Source organism: Onychostruthus taczanowskii, unplaced genomic scaffold (assembly GCF_017590055.1).
Source record: "Onychostruthus taczanowskii isolate IOZ18803 unplaced genomic scaffold, ASM1759005v1 scaffold1, whole genome shotgun sequence".
In the NCBI taxonomy this organism is placed as follows: Eukaryota; Metazoa; Chordata; class Aves; order Passeriformes; family Passeridae; genus Onychostruthus; species Onychostruthus taczanowskii.
Window position 1 is genome coordinate 12,692,357 of NW_024496525.1, and position 21,239 is coordinate 12,713,595.

The window sequence follows — 21,239 nt, forward strand, 5'->3', positions numbered from 1 at the left end:
GGGGGTGGGGGATGATAGGGGGGGGAATGATAAAACAGAAGGGCGGGGTTTCCATCGGAGACAGGCGGGAGATGAGGCCAATCGGAACAAAAGAGAGAGAGGCTGGGATTGAAGCGTCTCGCCAATGCCGGTCCGCCGCTGGCAGAGCCGTGGAGGGGAGGCGGGGGCGGTTTAACCTCTGCGGCGGGGGCGGCGGCGGGGTGGGCGTGCGCGGGGGCCGGCTGCCGCCTCGGGAGGGTCCCCGCCGTGATGCGGCGTCACCTGGGTTACGCGCTGCGCCTCGCAGGCCCGCAGCTGCGTGGGAGGAGGGCTGAGATCGCCCGAGGAGGCGGTGGGATAGCGGGGACGTGCCTCGTCGAGGCTGGCTGCGGCACTCGCGCGGCGCGGCCGCGGCCCTTCCTCCGTCCCCGCTCGGTGCGCGCCGCGTACGGCGGGCGGGGGGCAGCGCTGCCGCTCCGCGCCGGAGCCGTGGACGCGCCGGGCTGCATCGCGCAGGCTTGTAAAGAAATTAATAAAGATATTATTGTTACGCTGTGACAGCCGGTCTAGCCGGAGCTGTGCGACACAAAGCCGCGTTGCTTACCTGAATATTTTGTAGAGAATTTAAAGATATTTCACTGCGGCGAAGGTTATTTCTGCTTACAAATCTCAAATTATTCAGGTGGAATATTAAAACCTTGTAGGATTCGGGGGGATGGGGAGGCATGGCTCGGGGAATTGTCTGTGCACCAGGAAAGCGTTTTTACTGTTTGACTCTGAAATTTATTGACTCTTTTCCTTTGAAAAAAGTCTCAAAACTGCTGAGACTTTGACGGTAGTGGTCAGTACTGGAGCATCAATTCCGTACAAAATTTAGGGACATGTGTTTATTGCGTTACACCACGCTCTGTGCTAAATTCGTATTGATGTGTGTGTGAGCGCGGCATGGCTGCTGACTCGATTCCTCCTAATACACGAGCTTAAAACCTGGCTGTTAGTGGATGAAATCCAATTTCCATTCTAAGCTCCCTGGGACACAGCCTTAGTTTTAGCAATCACTTACCATTAATACTGCCCCAAACAATTTTTATTACTTAAAATACACGCATCATATATAATATATAGCACATCACCTCTGCTTATAAATTACAGGTCAGATCGGTAATGCATTATAGGATATTAAACTGTGCACATGCTAACACATCTAAACAGGCTCCTGACCAAATGCATTCACAAATTAAGATCTCAATCCAGCACTACATAGGAAACTTCCAATGACTTCTTTGGGAATTGTTTCCCAGGAATCTGATATCTATCCTCTTTGCCAGCAGATGAAATAGATGCAGCAGATTCAGTAAAAATCTGATAGCATAAATGGTCAGAAAAATGATTGTATAAAAATGGAACTTTCTTACTCATCATATACCCCTTGTATCTAAGATACTCTGACTCATAATTGCTTAGTTTACTGACTGAAATAAAATTCTAGGCTTCTGTTACCTTGGCAGTTGCTGACACAATGATGGTACAGCAAACTGGGGACTGGTTGTAGCTCTTCCATTTTCTTTACTAAGTTACAGCCAAAGAATTTTATTAGTATTTGAGCCAGAAAGAGCACGGCATGACTTGTAAATCTCAGGTCCAGTTTGTAGGGTCATCAGTCCTAAGAGGCCTCTTTTTATTTGTAAACCAAGCAAATGTCTTGCAGAAACTTTTGAAGACAAAAATAAAAACCACGATGTTCGAATCAAGCCATCTTGAGTCAATTTCCGCAGTGGAACTGGATAAATTATAACACTGCTCTCTTTATCTCACTGACTATGTCCCATTCATCTGTAGCAACATTGAAACAAACAATTCTCTGGTTTTTAGACCACATCTGTTTTACTGTGCCCCCTGCACCAATTTTAATTATGTGACAGATCTGATTGGATTCAGCACCTGCAAGTCCTCCCTTTGGGATCTCCAATTAGCTTATAAAGCATTTACTTGATTGCATTCTTGAAACAAAAGTATTGTTTCATCCTAACAACAGAAATATTAAAGTGTAGAATAAAAAAAGGTTTTAACGTGATAAGTGTCTATGTTGTTTGTGTATCTAGCTTCCATAAGCTTAGAGGAAAAAGTGGTAATCCTGAAACCTAATTTCCTCAGACTCAGCAGATGTCTGTCCTGTGTTAGCCTGTTTCTTTACTGACAGCTGTTTCACAAGTGCCTCCCCTCGTCTCTACAGAATGCCTTTTGTTTAATGATTTCCCTCTACATTATCTCCCATCCCACTTAGACAAGCTTTTTCGACTTTTCTAGTAGTTTTAGAAGGTTTTTGTATAGTTTCAAGAAAGGCTTATATTTGAAAAAGCTAGCTTTAGCTAAGTAACTAACCTCTCAGCTAGTTTCTTATTAACAGTTCTAATTAACTAGGCAGATAGCTGCACGTAATCAACATTTGAACAAATAACGGTTTAGTATTAAGGGAAGTTTCAATTATTACAGCCATGCTTCAGAATATGCACTTTTTCGCCTTATTTAATTGCTTGGAGCAGTGATAATGAAGGTCTAAGGGGGAATATCACGTTAAGTGCAGCCCTCTAGTGGCAGAGGTCACTTGGAGTTTAAAGCAAGCTGGGTCTTTGTCATGGGTTGGGGCAGTGAAAGGAACAGCTTTTAGCAACATGCAGGCAACTGCCCTGCATTGTTCATGGTCTGAAGCAAGGCTGAAAATAGTTGTGGCGGCCTGTAATACCACCGTGCTCCCGCTCTGTTGTAATATCTGTGCAGAAAGTACTCATGGAAAATATAAAAAAGCATGTATCAGTAGAGTTTTCCTCTTTTTCCAAGTCTGTCATCTGTTCATCTTTTCTGTTTTCAAACAGCTCCAGACTGGCATACCTGACCAGAGGTTTTTCAAACAGTTGTGGAGTCTTGATTTCTTTCCTGTCTGTATCAGTCCTATCCTACAGTATAATGTATTCTGTAACTTCAGTAAGAGGTTGTTCAGAGATGACATGGAGTACAAATTCCATTTGCCAGCTTTATTTCTAAAATCATTCTCAGCTGATGGAGATATGGATGATAGTATTCAAATTAATCCCTCCCACAGACATGAAGCCTGTGCTTAGAATTGAAAGGGATTAGGAACTGGGAGAAATTAAGCATATATTTTAACAAATAGAAATCTGCATAACAACTCAGGTGAAGTTTTAGTAAACGTCACTTGATCTGATCAAGTCTACTTTGTGGAACAAGACTCAATCTCCTGTTTCTTTTAGAGGTGATGGATAGTTCTCATCTGACTAACAGGATGAGGAGCTCATTTTTCCCCTTATGGGAAATATGACAGAGTCCAATAATCATTAGATGAAAAACGATACCTCTTAAACATCCTGGCTAGGTAAAAGAAAACAGATTCTGTCTTTGTCCAAAAGGACTGGCAGCTTTTTATTACTGGATGGTTGCTGTGAATCCTGTAAAGTTTGGCTTTGCTAAAATTACAGTTAGTGAAACTCAGAAGTTTCTTTCAAGTCTTTAACATCCTTTTGTTTATGAAACTTTTTTTTTTCTCCAGTAACCTACCAGTTAAACTATTATTACTGTTGATTAGGTTATCCAATTGTTACTTGTTTAAATACTGCAGAATTTGTTCATCAGTAAATATTTTTTCATTTCAGTGGGACTTCTCCAAGCAATATTAACCTGAAAAAATCAAACCCAGCATTTGGGAAAAAATTTGAAAATGTAATATACAGAAAATGACACGATTATCTGATTTTCCACATTTACATTGCTTTTATTATCTGCATTATGTTGTATATATTGCTGAACTAAAAGCCAAATGTTAATAGTCATACTCTTCACTGAAAAGAGCATGGACAACTGCTAAACCTTTTCATATTGTAGATCATTGCTGAGTAGTAGCTTTCTTTTTCTGAGGATGATAACTTAAAATCAGTAAAAATGTGACTATATTATTTGTCATAATGTGAATATATTGGCTAAAATTCTTTTTCTGGTGGTGGAAGAAGGAAGTGTTAGTAGGAAATCCATGTTTTCTCTCTCAGCAGAGAGGTCACCTGTCTCCTATTCTGACAAAGTTCCTCAAAATTCACAGATCCTTTTTTTTCGACTTTTCTTCAGGAATAAGGAATTGAATTTATCTAAGTTCTTCATTGCTGAATCTGTAAGTCACATTTATAAGGGGTTACCCAGGGACTTACCCAGATCTCAGTGTAGAAAACAAGACAGCCTCAGGACAAGGTAATTTTCTCCTCTTCCAAAGAATTGACATTATGGATCTGAAATTTTCAGATATCTGAAGCTCCAGTGGCTCAACACTCCAAAAAATGATCCCCTGCTGATCTTTATGTACAGTAATTTAAAGACCTTTCATTTCTCAGAATGAAAAAAAAAATGACTAGGTTTCAGTTGCCTTCCAAAAATGGTAGTATATTCTGTCGTCTTAAGGTTTTGTTTTGGGGTTTTGGTTTGTTTTGGTTTGGTTTAGGTTGAGTTTGGTTTTTTGTTTTTTTTTTTTTTTTTTGGGGGGGGGGGGGGGGGGGGGGTGTTATTTTGGTTTTAATAGAAAAATAGATACTCAGGGATTAAAACTGCTATAAACTATGAGTAATTCCACTGTAATGAAACAATGTAATATCACGTGTGAGAAATAGCAGGATCTCCTTGTGTAGCTTCGTCAGTTTACAGTGTTACTTATTGTGTACATTTTGTTACTATCTTACAAAAGGACACTGGCAAAGCATCTTGTCTACAGACTGAATTCAGCCAGCCGTCACTCCAGATGCTTCAAGACGCATTCCCTTAACAGTATGATGAACAGTGTATTTTTCAAGGGATCAGCATACCTATTTCCAATCTGTTATTATAATTCCTCTAACAGTATTACTGTTTTATGTGTCATTTTGCCCACCCACCACCAACCATGCTATTTGTTTGAAATTTTAGCATTTTACAAGTAAGGAAAAAGATACATTAACAGCAAAATTAGTTTATTTGATTCTATTGTCAAGCTTGATCCCCTTTCTGGAATAATATAGTCTTAGAATATAGGCCCTTAATCAGGATTGGTTTAGAATTTTGCTCCTATACAAAAGTATGTTAGTAGAGAAGATCAGAAATCTTCCTGGAAAAGGAGTGGAAAGGGGAAAAGTGAAGATGTTGCACAGTGGACAAAGGAAAAATAAGAAGACAATAACGAAAAAGGCACTGATTTTTTTCTCTTGTAAACAAAATTTATGTTAAATTATGTAGCAAAATTTGAGTTGCTCTGATCAATTTACTATATATATCAATTTTATATAGTAAAATATATACTACTTGAGATTATTAAAGACAACTATGTCCTAGCAAAATTTTATTAGTAAACTCTCCTACTGTTAACCATCAAGAAGCTCTACTTTGTGCTGTGTAATTTATTATCAATTTTCCAAATAATAGGCTATTCCAGCATAAGTAAGTTTTGCAAGTATAATACAATCATAATGGTAGATATTTTGCCAATGGAAAGTCAAGAAAAGTAGTGTCCTTAATATTATTGAAATGGAGATCTAGGTGTCTAAAAACACTTTTGAAATGCTTACTATAAAAAAAATTTATGTGCCAGTGTATTACAAATTAAATCTTCAGCACAGCAGGATTTTAGGAAAGAATACACCAGGAACTTTAAGAGATCCCTCTCTGAAGTTTACCTAATACCTTAGAATTTCTTCTTCAAGAAATTATTTCACTTCATCCACAAAATTTAATAATTTCATTTTATTTCTACCCACTTGCAATTGAGTCCTACAAAATACCCCTGAACTGGAAAGTCTTCTGGTGGGGGAGGGTAAACAGCTAAAACTGACTGCCAGGATAAATTGGCCAGAATGATTTGGCACATATCCTGAGTTTGCCATGAAAACATATATCTGTGTGTCAGCTGCACACAAAGGCTATTTGGCCCCAGAAAAAGCACAGGGATTAGGCATAATGCTGCCTGTTTGAGACAAAGGGTGTTCCTTAGTGCAGTGAGGTTAAAACAGACAGCTCATCAGTAGTACAAGTCTATCTGAATTATTTAGTTACGTTTTGAGCCAGAAGGAAATGGTGGCAGATTATTAATGACTTTTGGGGTCTATTCATCTCTTTATTTTGTTTCAGTGAAAGCAGTACTGGAAACATGAAAAGGTGCCAAAATTTGAAATCAGTTTTACTTTAATCACTTACAAGATATAGAATCACTTTCTTATTTTAATGCTAGTTGAAAAATAGAACTGATTTTGATTTATATTTCACTTAGACTTATGAGATTGCTATTTATGTTTGTAAGTGGGTGCATGACCAAAGTGAATGGAACAACTTATATGCTCTAGAAAATAGAAGTCCATGGATCTACTGGATGAAAACTGTTTTATTGATTTCAAGGGGGTTTAAGTCATTCAATACAAAATACTTCAGGGAAAAATAGTGATGAAAGCAAAGAAACTATATAAAAGATATTAACATAAACTGCAATGCATTCTTGCAATTAGAGATATTCTTGTCATATTTAAGTGATGGCAATTTGAATTAATTTTGCACAGAAATATTTATGGATATGTAATAAGAACATATAAAAAGAGTATTTAAGAACATATATTTTTTCATTTCTAATTAATTATATATGAGCAAAATAACAGCTGGTATATAATTTAAAATTTGGCAGTTGCAAAAATGAAGACTAAGGACATAGTTTCCAATAATTTAAAATCACAAGTTAAGGTGAAGCCTTGTGTTATGTTGATAATAAACAGATCCAAATAAGGTATTATAGAAATTCCGCATTCTATTTATAAAAAACCTGATTATTTATCCTGTGCAATTTTTTTTCAGAATATTTTTAATATTTTAGCCGAATAGGAGGACTCCTGTTTCAAAATTTCTAAACATTTGTATTTTTCTTTCCATTCCTATTTTCATTAAAGGTTCAGATTGTTTCCTCTATGCCAGGAAAAAAATATGTTAAAACAGTAAAAATAAAGTTGCTGCAGAACTGAGTAATTGGAAGTGAGAAAAATTTAAAAAAATTACAAATCACAAAAAAAAAAACCCAAAACAGGATCACAGTGCATTAGCAACAATGCTTGTAGATTCATCATGGCTCACAACAAAGGTATTTATAAGTGGACCTCCTACCTCTGTCGCATGCTGTCATTACTTTGGATTGACTGCTGTTAGATCCCTGTAATCCTGAGCCCCGGGATCTTGTCCTACATGTTTACCCCACTTGGTATGCATGTCAGTACGTATTTAAAATGGAAATGATCTCTAATCTTTGTATGTGTTAATAGAAAAGGGTTTTAATCTCCTAAACCCCATATTTACCATGGTTTTGTTTTGTTGTTCGGATGTTTTTTTAAATAAAGTTTATAAAAGCTGTGTTCAGAATTTCTGCTCCTATTTATTAGTTTCTCCACTTAAGTTTGGTTAATATTTGGCATTTATTAACTCAGTAGTGGGTCTTGGCAATAATATTATAGAATATAGTGAAAGATGAGGAGAAGAATAGATTAACAACAACTACTGGTCTAAAAATTACATTTTAATAGTGGAAAATCTTATCAACTTTCTTATCTGTAATGCACTTTTAAGAATAACATTTCATATTTTAGAAGACTCATATTACAGATATAGAAATAATATTTGACTGTCATTCACTTGTGAGATTATGTTGTCGTGTAGATGTTATGGGAAATTAAAACCTAAATATTATTTAATTTAGAAAAGATTTGTTAAAACTATTATATCCATTGAAAATGCATTGTTGACAACAGAAGAAAAATAATGTATTTTCTTTGAAGGGAGTAAAAAAAAACATCAATATAGTTGAGTTCCAGTCCTCACTCCTGTAAGAAAATTCATATTTGCAGTTCCTTTTACCCAACACAGTTATTGAGTCGTGTAGGATCTTTGTGAAAATTACTGCTATTTCCATATTATGATTGTTATTAATAAATATTTTCGTAATCCAGCTGCTCCTTGGAACTTGGTTTCATGACCATTTCTTTGAGCTCCCTTTTCCAGTGACTGACCAACCTCTCAGTGAAGCATCTTTTCCTGATCTGGTTTTGGTCAGATCTTCCCCTGATGGAGCTTCATTCCTGTTCCGCATGTCCTATCACTAATCACCAGAGGGAGGAGGTCAGCTCCTTCCCCTCTTCTGCTCTCCTTGAGGAAGTTGAGGACTGAGATGAAGGCTTCCCTCAGCCGTTTCATCTCCAAGCTCTAACAAACCAAGTGACCCTGGCTGCTTCTCCCTGCGTTTCACCATCTTGGTCAACCTCTTCTGAATGCTCTCTGATAGTTCCATGGTCTTCTTATGTCAAGGACAATAATATAAAGGTGAAAATCATTACAGCAATTTGTACCGTAGTGTAATGTGAGAAGGATGCTTTTCCTTAAGAACCTAATGGAACATGAAACTCCACCTGGATAGAACCTTATTCCTGGCATAAATTTATTGACACCAATAGGCTGTCATTAGGGATATGGATCTTCTGCTTAAGAATATGTGTTTTAAATTTATAAAACTTTTAATTTTTGTATAGTAAGAGTAGCTTCAGCGTACTCCAGTCTGCTTTATTGATTTTGAGATTACTTTTGGAACTAAAGATGATGTTATCAATATGTCAGCCAACTCAGTCAAAACCCCCACTTTTAATATCTGTTGTCCAGTGTGTCAGGTTATTTCCCAAATTCAAGTAACAAACTGATAAACTGAGAATATATTAGACACAGAAGGAGTACAGAAAAGATGATATTGATTTAATCAATACATTATTATTCTAATCTAACATCATACACAATTTTTAAGCTCCTTTTTTTTAAGCAAGACATGCAAATTCTTAGAGCAAAAATATCTTTGCTTATTTCCACATATTTTTCATTTTAAAATAAATGTGTTAACAGAATTTGGACTATAACAAACAGTAATTTTTAAGTTTAACTAGCAATAGAATAGTCATTCCAGCATGCTTTACTATTTAATATAAATTACTCCCACCCATCCCCCAAGTTAACTTATTGTGCTCTTTTAAGAACTTAACATTTTATAAAGGTGAAACATTTGGTACAATTTTTAACAATTTAAGAAAACAATAAAAGATGATGGTTCTAGGAAATTAATATGTTAAGGGGTTTTTTTCAGTCTTTAGGGTCTAACTGTAGTAATCACAATTTAGGCAGTAGCCACCTGTGGTTCTGCCAAATTCAAAGATATTATTCTGTACCAAACCCTGAAAGATTCTGTTTAGTTATGCAAATGCTTATTCACTTGAGTAGTCTTTATTCATATATGTGATTGTATTCAACACATTTTTTTACGATTAATCAAAATGCTGAAGTGTTGCAAAAAGAGTACTTTGTCTTTTCTTGTGTTTTTGCACAATTTTCTATACAGGCAAATATTCTTAAGAAACTATTTGAACTGTTTATTATGTACAGTAAAGCATGCCTGTAAAACATTTTGTGTCCCTATTTCTACAACAATATGTATTATTTTTAATCATTATAATCTGAAACTCCATTGTTCTTGAAATATTACTTTGTTAATCAGATTTCTTATGCTTAGATAAATATTACTTTTCAAATATATAGAACGGAATGTATAGTAAATATCAATACCTGAAACTTTGTATTTTTCAAGTCTGACTTTTGTTAATTATCTTTTGGACATTGTGAGTAAATTATTCATTATTACATTGTAATAATCTGGGGGAGCTGGGTTGCACATTACATCAAAATGGATTACCTAAAACTGGTTGAAAGCCATTTTTCTCATCGTTGCAATTGTCACATTAGTGAAAGAAAACAGTCAGCATTCCATGAACATTTTATTTCTCTAGAATCTCTAAGATTTCCCAGGAGAATAAGTCATATAATCAAGCCAAAAATGCTTGGTGTGATCAATTCTGCAACACTGCATTACTTTTTCTGGAAAGTCATTTATGAAATAATTAACTGTGTCTGTGTTATTCAGCGTTGTCTACATACATAAAACATATCATGACAGCAGGCATTGATCATGGAAGTTGGTGCACTATTTTATTGTGATTGTTTTCAATATTCAGTTTGATGAAAGGAGCATTCTGGGTAAATTCAGCCACCTGAGAATGAAGTCAAAAATTGTAATTACTTCATGAAAATAAAGAAGCATATCATTTGTATTTGGTGAATTTCTGTTTTATTAAAAATCTCTAGAGTCTAAATTACATCTTATCAATGACAAAATATTTTTATGACCAAAATCTTTAAAATAAAAGAAAAATGGATCATCTATTAAAGTGCAAGTAAGTGCATCTATGTGTACTTATAGCTGCGTAGACACAAATAAAATACATGCTTATGAATGATGTATATACCTTGTGCATGTAAGTATATATATGTTTATGTTGAATCACACAGCAATTTTAAGCCCTCTAGTGGCAAGAAACCTCTCTGTTAAGAAACCATTAATCTCAGCTGAAGTATATCCACTCTAAGAGGCAAATATCTAAATGTTTACAATATGATTGTGTCTTCATGTAAGTTCAGGATAACCCCCTGCAGTTGACATGAGTGTGCACATACAAATGTTAATAACCACACAGATCTGCAAATCGTGTTATTGTTTCCAGCATGGTAACTTTTCTGCCTTTTCTTTGTTAAACCAAAAAATCTGTTCTGTATTCTTTTGACAAATTATTGATAATTTGTGATACTTGATAAAAAACCAAATAAACAAAAACCCAGAAAACAAAACAAGCAAAAAATGACACTCAATCTCCTGACACAAACACCATCTAATAAAAGGGAAATGTTTTCAAACACAGCATCCTCATTCTCAGCCTTGCATTATATAGTTACACATGTAGTTACTACAGGGAAAGGAGAAAAAAAAACCTTTCATTTGGGGAAATTTTCACGACATATAACTTCAGCCATCTAAAAGCTAGGTTTCTAGGCTAAGCTGGTTGTTTGTACTCACCTTGCTGTCACTGGAGACAAATAGGTTGTTTGAGAATGAGTTGTCTTGTAAAGGTGCCTGGGAGAGAGCTGGAAGATAGGTGAAATATTTATGGATGCAAGGGTCTCTCCATTCTTCAAGGAGACCTATATAGCAAACTTGGAATCTATCTTTTCTTTTTTATAAGGCTGAAAAAAACATTACATAAAAAGCCTAGATTTGAACAACATTAAATAACAATAATAAATACTATTGTTTATGGCAATACTTATAACATATAATGCTTATCATACTATAAGATGTGATAAAATATTAATTTATATATATTATAATAAGATATTAATAAATAAATCTCAGACAGGTTAATCTACTACATGGCAAAATCATTCTGTAAGATTACTACTACTTTGAGGAAACTCCAGAACAACAATCAGAAGTGTTTTTTTCTGGTACAGGATAGATTTGATGGGCTCCAGAGATAAAGTTTGCTTTAATTTTCCTCTTGGACTCAGTTTAAATACTTGTTCAGGACGACCATCCATACCAGTGACCTTATGAATTCTGCAGCTTACCTTAAGGAAATTTCTGCAAGAACAAAGGGGCACAGCTATTCAGTGTGGTAAGATTTCTAAGCTCTTTCCTCAGGGAAATCTTACCAGGAGAATCTTAGCTATAGTATTCATTCCCTCTGTCCAGAGACCCATAACCATGAAACTTGTTGACTCTCAAGAACAGTGAAAGTGTAATTGACATGAGCTTTTATTCATACATGTGATCGTATTCAATACAAATCAGAGATGAATATCTGTGTTTCTGGAATTATTTAATTAAAAAACTAGTTTATTATGTTATGACTGTAATTTATGTGACAAGTGCTTGGGACAGGAAAATTACATAAGTTATAGGCAATTAATTATCATTTTAAAAAATAAACTAACAACTTTGTTTTCAATGTACTAAAGCAGTCAGAATAACTTGTGACTATGATTTTTGCCACACAAGGTTGATTAATAAGGGTGGGAAAGGGCAGTCTGTTGGACTTCCAGTGACTTCATGACTTAGGTAACAGGTGCTAGAGTAGATCTCGAAAATATCCCTCTTGTTCTCCGATTGCTTGGAAACAAATATAGAGGCCAGAATAGGCAACTGAGCAATAGATTGCCTCTGCTGCTCAATGTCATGTCTGTTGTCCAGCAAGGCTAGCAAGGAAACACCAGGATTTTATGACATAAGACGTAAGTTTCATAGTCTCTACAGCCTCTAATACTAAATGGGGTCAAGACTTCATCTGACGAATTTGAACTGAATGCATTTCAAAGAGATTACTGATATGCTTTTCTATTATAAGAATTTATACGGTTATGTGCAGAATCATAAATAATATGGAACAACTCACTTCCTGCTCCAAAACAATTGCTGCCCAAGATTATGAGAGGATCCCTCTGTGGATATCACCATATGATACACTGGCTATACCTTCCTGAAAGGTCTGCTTCTTCATTATTAGTCGCTGAATAATAATTTCTCGTAGACTGCTGTTCTCTTCTACTGTTTTAATTTCTGCATGTCATTAAGGGCCAGGAGAGATCATCTACATTTCAAAAAGAAAAAAGAGGAAGAGGTTCCCAAACAAAAAGGGAATACAGTGTTTCTGCATTGGCACTGAATTCCTCTTTTTCATCTATAGGTCTCTTTCTTTGATATTTGAGAAACGAGTTGTCAAGCATTTTTTTAAGAAACATTTTTATAGTTTACTTATAGATTTGCAGAAGTAATCATATCACAACAAGGGAAATCTTATAAAAAGATACTCAAAAGCCTTATCATTAAAAGCCAGTAAGCAACATCTTGTGTGAAATAATCATGGAATGGCCTGGGTTGGAAGGAACCTTAAAAGATCATCTGGTTCCAATCGCTGTGGACAGTGACAATTTCCACCAGATCAGGTTATTCAGACGCCCATCCAGCCTGGCCTTACACACTTACAGGGATGGAGCATCCACAGCTTCTCTAGACAGCCTCTTCCAGTGCCTCACTGTCGCAGCACATACCACAGCGCACGTAACAGTTTAGACAGCCATGATACACAGAGCATCACCACACAATTTCAGAAAGCTTCAACCCATACAGAGTAACACCGTATCACTACAGAAGGCTTCATACATCTCTCCATACACAGTAACATTAAATCACTTCACAAGGCTGCACCCTTCTTGCTTTTCAGCCCAGCCTTTCATCCCCCTGATGTTCACACCCCGCCCCTGTGTGCCCTCTGCTCCCTTTGGTGGTCGATCAGTGCCCCTGGGCACTCCATGGCTCATTGCTGTCAGTACTGCTCACCTGCTGCTCACAGCTGTGCCGGCTGGGGATGAGGCTGGCCCCAGCCCCACTCCCAATCACCACAAACTCTGTACCTACACCTCTCTACTCTCACAGAATTTTTATTTTTTTAAACTATCTAATCTAAACCTACTCTCAGTTTAAGCCATTCCTCCTTGCCCTGTCATGTTTTACATCTATGTAAAAGATCCTTCTTCATTCAGGTACTGGAAGGCCACAATCAGGTCACACCGAAGCCTCCTCTTTTCCTAGCTGAAAAAACCAAATTCTCTTATCCTTTTCTGATAGGTGAATAATCTTATAATATCATTTTAAAATATATCTACTTACCTTCTTATTGCCTATGTCCATATGTACATGTTTGTTCTTAATAATGCTTATTGATTACACATTTGATTTACATATTTTAATATGCCTTATACTTGCCAAAAAATATGTGCCTGACATCATCAAATGTTCATCAAATTTTGCACTGTTTTTTCAAGGTAAGACAAAAACCCTCACAGATATAAGCTGAGTAAAAAATTAGGAAGCATCAAGATTCCTGAAGACAAGGTAATCAATTAAACTTGGTATGACTGGTGAACTCCGTGATTAGAAGGAATGTAAAGCTCCACAGTGCTCTGTAAAGCAAGCTGGGCTGAAATTTTTGCAAAGTGAACTGAAGAAAACAATGATTTTCAGTTATTTTTTCACACTATTGTAACTGTGGTCCTTTCTCTAAACATCACCACTTCTATCCCCTAGAGGAGAGAAAAAAACAAAAATCTTTAACCATGACATGTTAATACAGATGTATATTAAGTGAAACAAAACCTCTTGACTTTACAGCCTAAATTATGAGATATTATTATACATAGTGTGCTGCTCTGAAGTGCACAGATGAGATTGTGGAGATGAATAAAGTCTGCTACCACTTTAAAATTCTCTACTTTTTCTTATAAGCTCAAAAGCATAGCGGGAACTGAATCTTGTCCTCAAAGACCAGAAAGGACATAATAATTATTCAGGGCAGCCCTCTATATTCTCCATTAGGAGAATGTCTTCCATAAGTTGGAAATTGCATCTAATTCTGCTTTAAGGAAACCAGAACCATTCCAAGCCTTCCATGTATTATTTCTAGAAGAATTATCCTAATTTCAATTCCCTGTAATTACTTTGTGTTCTGTTTCTGACTACATGATCCAAAAGCTCAGTTCTGTCAGATATAAATCCTACATTTAAACACTTATTTATCAACCCATCTCTTAAACTTCCCTTCAATACACAAGATAAAGTTAAGTACTTACCTCACACTGTAATGCAAGATTCACAGTTCTGTAATCTTGGTTTTCGGGCTGCTGGGTTTTAGTTTGGTTTGTTTTGTTGGATTTTTTTGGGGGTTATTTGGGGATTTTTAGGGGGGTGGAAGGAAAGGGAGGTTGGGGGTTCTTGAAGGCTTGGGGGTTTTTTTTGCATGTTACCCAGCATTTCTCATCTTTGTTCCCCTTTATTATCCATTCAAAGATTTTTGTTAGCTCTCTTTTCACAGGAGCACATAAAGTTCAAACTGAGGATATGATCTATGGTAATACTTAAAATTTAGTTCTAGTTGTTATTTTAAGAGAGTTTGATATTCTGTAGATGCAAACTGCTTTCATGAATTCATGACACTGCTTTCATGAATTCATTCCTCTTCAGTTGAACATATTAAATAAATTTTTAACAGCTCAAATCACTTGATTTGGATTACCATAATTGTAACCATCCTTTGCATTATATTGGCCTACCAATCTAATAATTAAATTATTATATATATAATAATTTTCAAACTGTATACAATATACACTGATAAAGCTAGCTTCTTTTTAGCAACTTTCATAATGTGAACCCCTGAGTTCCCTATTTCCTTGTGGAAATAAGAATTATCATGTAACAAATCCAAACTTTTTTTTTTTTTTAGTTACTGTTGCATACAATTTATGAAAATATTTTATTTGTTCATGGCCTCCAAGGCTCCAGAAACCAGGGCTATAAAATATAGGTAGAGAGAGGTTAGAACTGCAACAAAGAAAGGTATCAAAAATATCCTAGATATCAATCACAAAACAGTTTCTAATCCTACTACATCACACCTATCAATTTCATAACATACAAGTATTTGATTCAAAAAACTTTTACCTCATGTAGTAAGTGAATTCAATCTAGGTGTACATAAAAACTCTGTTTGCCATCCCATACCCTAGCCAAAACCAAAACCAAACAGAGAGGTAAGTCACAAAACAAAAAAGGCAAATAAAAAGGACAATCTGACTAGTAGTAATTATAATCTCTAGTTCATTACCAGAAAAGTTACAAATTAATTAATCCATTATATGTCTGAAATGGTGGGTAGGATAGTTAATTTTTTATTCTCTGTTATATACTTTTCTGGACAATAGGACAATTTTTGCAAATCTCACTCTTTCCCAGTTTTCCAAGACAAGTTAAAAATTGGCAATGATTCATTAATTCCTTTGAGACTTCTGAGCATAAATTACTTAGCTAGTTCATTTGAACCATTCTCATATGGGAGTGGATGTTGTCTTATCAGTGCTTTATTTCAGATATAAAATGTTGTGTTTCCACCAACATCCAAATGGTTTGGCCCTAAACCAGCCATTATCTCAGCTTCTCTTACTCTAAATGAACTTATAACCTTTCTGAGAAAGACACAACACAGTGTTCAACCCTCCTTTTTCCTAGTAGATAAATCTGTAATCTTAGAGCTCAGAGGAAGTAAAAACATTCAGTAAGTTGTGTACATGCTTGTTTCTCAAATTCAGCTTTCTCTAGGAGTTCCTCTCTCTTTCCCTGCTCTGTCCTCTACAAGACTTTCCTTCCCACCTGAGCTTCTTGGCAAGAAGTCAGTCCCACTTCTAAAAGAAAAGCTAATCTTAATTTTGTGTTTATTTAGTTTTCTCCCAGATAATGCAGAAGTAGACACTGAAAAATCTATATTCTAAATCGTTCTCTGCCATGCTAATGGCTTCTTATAAGCTGTGACTTGATTAGACAAAAGACTTTGTTAATATATATTCAGCTTGGGCTACTTCAGAATGAGAGGCAAAAAAACAAGGACTCAGAGAAGCTACTTTCTTCATTGGAAATGTTGTCTAGGGAGTAAAAACTGGATGTAATGTTAATGTTTTAGAGCAGTACTTTGGCAGGAAGACACTTTTAGTATGTGATATTTCAAAATCTGGAAAATATTCCTAGATGATATTACATATTTTAGAGACTCCCTGTGCTGACAGTGTTTTGTTGATACTTTTATATGCGTTTGGATGTTTTTGTTGGCATCTGTAAGTTCCAGAATTATTTCTGCTATCAACAAAATAACAATAGAAATGCCTTAAGACTGCTCTTTTTTTTTTTCCTTATTTTTTTCCTCCCACTAAAATAGATACAAAAACATCACGCCAAGTTTGGAGAGACAACTGATTTTTCTAGAAAGTTCCCAGTTTCATAGTGGTTTCTCTGGCTATAATCAATGATCCTTCAAGAATTAGCCAACTATACAGGAATTTGCAAATAAAAACTAACAAATATGGTGACTACATCTGGGAAGAGGAGAAAACATCTGTGATCATCTGGAATTTAGGCTGAAGACAGAGCAATAGAGTAAGAATGCTGTGGGATTGGAGAGTGAAAAAGGAGGGAGAGATGGAATGGGTTAACAAAATTATTGTTGTCAGCTGACCTATAAAATTCTGAAATCAGAACAAACTGACTAAACCGGACAAAGAGAAGGTGCAGGACAGATTATGCAAAGAAAAAAGTGGCATTGTAAGACAAACTGGGATGAGGAAACTTTGGAAGGCTTGCTAAAGAAACAGTTAAAGAGATAGGAGTATGAAGACCAGAGCAAGAACAAAAGAAACTGTTTGGATGAAGAAATTAAATAAACACTAATATTAAATAAACACTAATATTAAATAAAGTATTAGTTATTATCAACCTAATATGCAACTTATTGTTGCATTTTTCTTAAACCCAAAAAAATGTGTTTTTCTTTGGGTCTTCATTTTTGCAGTTTCATGTTAAGGAAAATAGATACAAAATTATTTTAAAAATAATACATTCAAAGGATGGGTTAGCTAAGACCTTGAACAACCTGGTGTAGTGACAGGTGTTCCTCTCCGTGACAGGGGGTGGGACTAGATGATCCTTAAGGTCCCTTCCAACACTCAAGGTCCTGTGATTCTATGATATGAGGACAGCAAGCTAGAGCACTCAGATCAATAGTGCACTCAGATCTATAGATCTATATTACAGCTATTCACTATCAAACTTAGAGAGTTTACATTCCCCACTCCCCCAGACCAAAATACTGTGATAACAGCGTTGATTAGATTGTGCTCTTCTGCTCTTTCCACAGAAAACAACTCAGCCAGATGATCAGGGTATTGCATGTATGGATGAAATTAAACCCTAAATTACATAAAACAAGAGATCACTGAATATCTTCAGGCCTACAAAAAAACTCCAAAATCATAAAATATGAACTAATATACTTAGGGCTCAAGAGTCTCAAACTTGCATGTATTTTTGTAATTATTTAGACCTAAATTAATACTAAGTTGAAATAAAGAAAAATTAAAATATCAGAGAACTGTATTTTACACTTAGACTTTTGAAAAATCCAAATGAGAGCAATTTATATTATTTCTTTTCAGAGTTCTTATTTAAAGGCAATACGTTCCACTCCGAATACACTCATTTTATGTAAGATCATTTAAAGTTATTTAAATGTGTGTTTTAAATCTCTTCATCCTAATTTCATACTGATTTATTGTGATTTTTGTTGATGCATTAAGTTCATTTAATCGACTCTATTATGATAAAACTTTAAAAAATATTGACACCAGTCAAAGCTTGTTTGAAACATCTTAATATGTTTTCTTAAAAAACAAACTTGTTGAAACAGTGGCTTCACCTCTCTGCATTGGAATGAAATAATGCATCATTGCTCTGAAGTTAGTATTTTGAATTTCTAATAATACTTAGGATGCACTAAAAGCAAGCTTAATATTAATTTTTATGACTCAGTTCTTTTCCAAAATGGCCAATTTTAAGTTATTCTAATTTTAAAAATAGCACAGCACTAGGAGAAATTAAAAGGAAAAAAGCATGATACTGTACGAGTAAAAGTAGAAAAGCAGTGAAAAAATAATGGTAGACTCACAAGAAATAATGGTAGACTCACAAGACGTTGGCCCAGATACAAAAGAAGAAATACTTGGTGCAAGCAGTAAGGTTTAATTAGGCTGTAACTTTTAACAATTGAAGTCAGCTGGGACGTGTCCTGCAGTAACTCAGACCACAAGGGTAAGCATTACTTATGCTTCCACTCACTGGACAGCTGCTGCCAGTATTCACCACTTCACAGTTAGCCAATTTCTAGGACCTCACATATAAGAGAGCTGTGAAAGCTGTAAACTTGTTTTCTCTTCTTTAGATATGGCCTTTCTTTTCATCTGCTTTAACTCTATTCGAGCTGCCAAGATGTGACAATGCGTGCAGTGCTCTAACCCACTCCAGCAAGCTGTGGCCTTAGGGATGGCAAAAACACTGACCATTTGCATTCTGGAAGCACGAGAAATACTCTATTCCACTTCCAAAGAAAGTGAAGGTCCAGTGTCCATATAAATGTGAATTTTAATTAACATAGTAATTATTATCAACAGTAATTGCAATAATAATTCTATAGTAGCCATATCTGAAAGAAAGGGCTCAGTCTGGTGGTGAAGACTTTTGCTGCCTTTTCCTCGTGCTGAAGAGATTAAAAACTGAACACTAAAGAAGAGAAAATAAAGGTATTATATTTGGGCACTTACTCCTTGACAGTTTTGATAAATATTCTATTCTTATTATTTGAGTGGGCAGATTAATGGCTGCACAGTGCCTACATAAACCCCTGTAATAGTGTTCAAAGTCTTTTTCATAGGCTCTCATTCTATTTCTCTCTCTCTCTGCTGGTACAACTGCCTATGAGATGATTGAAACACACCATCCATAGTAAACAATGAATATGAGAAGAAATTCTGTTTAATTCCAAATAATAATGCAAATCAAAATTTTCTTATTATTTCTCATTAAAATGTATTAATCTATAGTGTATCTTAAATAAATGTTGACAAATTGTTTTAAAAAGTTTGTTCGCAGGTGCCTAAGATACAGCTTAGCAATTTTATGTATACCCTTAGCTAAGAAATTAGGCTGCAGAATGTTAAAAATAAATAAATACATCTTTAATCTCTAATGCTTTAAAATTACGATGAACTAAGATGGAATAAAACAAAATAGTAACCTGCAAAAAAGATCTACAAATTTCTTTTCTCTTTGGTCAGAGCATAAATACAGTAGCAGATTTGCCTACTCTTTCCTGAAAGTAAGGTCAAATTATAAGTATTTATAAAAAGCACAAAGTTTGCTATTTGAAAATCTTCAATGGGTAAATCTCATGGCATTTTTATTTTCCCTTTGTCAACATAAGGAATGGCTCCTTTTCTCCCTCCTGGGAGGAATTTTTCTCTGCTTTTCTATAAAAATGACTAAAACTGGAACCAGTGAATGTATGAAACAGGAAAAGAAATAGATATCAGTAAAAAGTTTGAAGGCAACTGGAAATTGACAAATAAGAGCAGAAAACGATGGCAGTTTGCCAACCAGCTGCGAAAACTAATTCAGCTTTAGATAAAGAGATTTTAAAGGGGAAAAGGACAAGAAAACTTCAGAAAAAGGAAGAATAAAGGAGTAAAGAATAAATCCTTAGAGCTGTGTAAAAGAAGAAACATAGGCAGTGCTTTGTTGTTTTAACTGCAGAACTGCAAGAGGGGCTTTTCATTGAGACTTTGAATAGCACCAAAGAAACAGGCAGAATAAAGTGAAAGCAGTGAAGTTTTTCTTAATGCAGTAGCTTATAGACAGCCATCCAAAAGGGATTTAAAATAAGCTTTTCTAGACAAATAGAAATTATTAATGTCAGTTAGAGTTTTCTTTGCTAGTCTACATATGGACATAAAAACAATAGTGTTACACATGGTCCTGTGTACAAATTCATGGTGAGAAGTGACTGAGATTGTTAGATAAAGAAAATTAAGCAGTTGAAAATATCAGTGGAGGCCACCTTTCCCTGGAAGAGAAAAGTATTTTATATTGTCTTCAAGATTTTTAAAAAATTTTTTTATTATTTTTTAGGTACATCATGTTTTTTTATTTCATGGTCAGAGAACATGTAAAAGAATGAAGTGATGAATGCTGTCTGGTTACAACAGCAGACCAAAATAGCAAGCTGGCATATAAAATAATGTGAAGGAAGGTGGTCACAGGCTTGTCTTCTTGTCTGTCACTAGGCCTTTTCATCAAGCTGTGAATAGCAAGTCAGCATGACGTACAGCTGCTGGTTATTGTGTAGAGATCTAATGACTGCATCTACTGTGCCCCACTGCAGCATACTCCGAAGTTCCCTTAGGACAACATCTCCTGACCAGTCAGACTATGCAGAGCATATGGGCCACTCAGGGGCCCTCCAAACACCACCTCAGAGCTCACAAGAGGATTCCCTGAGAGTGCCAGGCCCTGAGAGTGAGCTCACACATGCCCTTTGTATGAACCAAATCCTTTCACCTCCATTATTCATGGCATGACTGCTGCATGAAATTCCCAGGGCAGCATAGCATGACTCTGCAGCTTTCATCTTGCATGGGCAGGAGACACAAGTTCACATTACAGCATGCACCTTAGGTACATAAAAATTCTGGCATTAAGAAAACAAGAGCAATTTTGGCTTGCATCAAATAAAAAGACCAGACATGTGTAACTGCTGTGAAAGTTGAAGTCTCTCATTTCATACAAACTTAAGCAAATGAGGGATTGAAACTATATTTTATTTTTTATGGCTACATTTTCCAGCAGTCAGCTG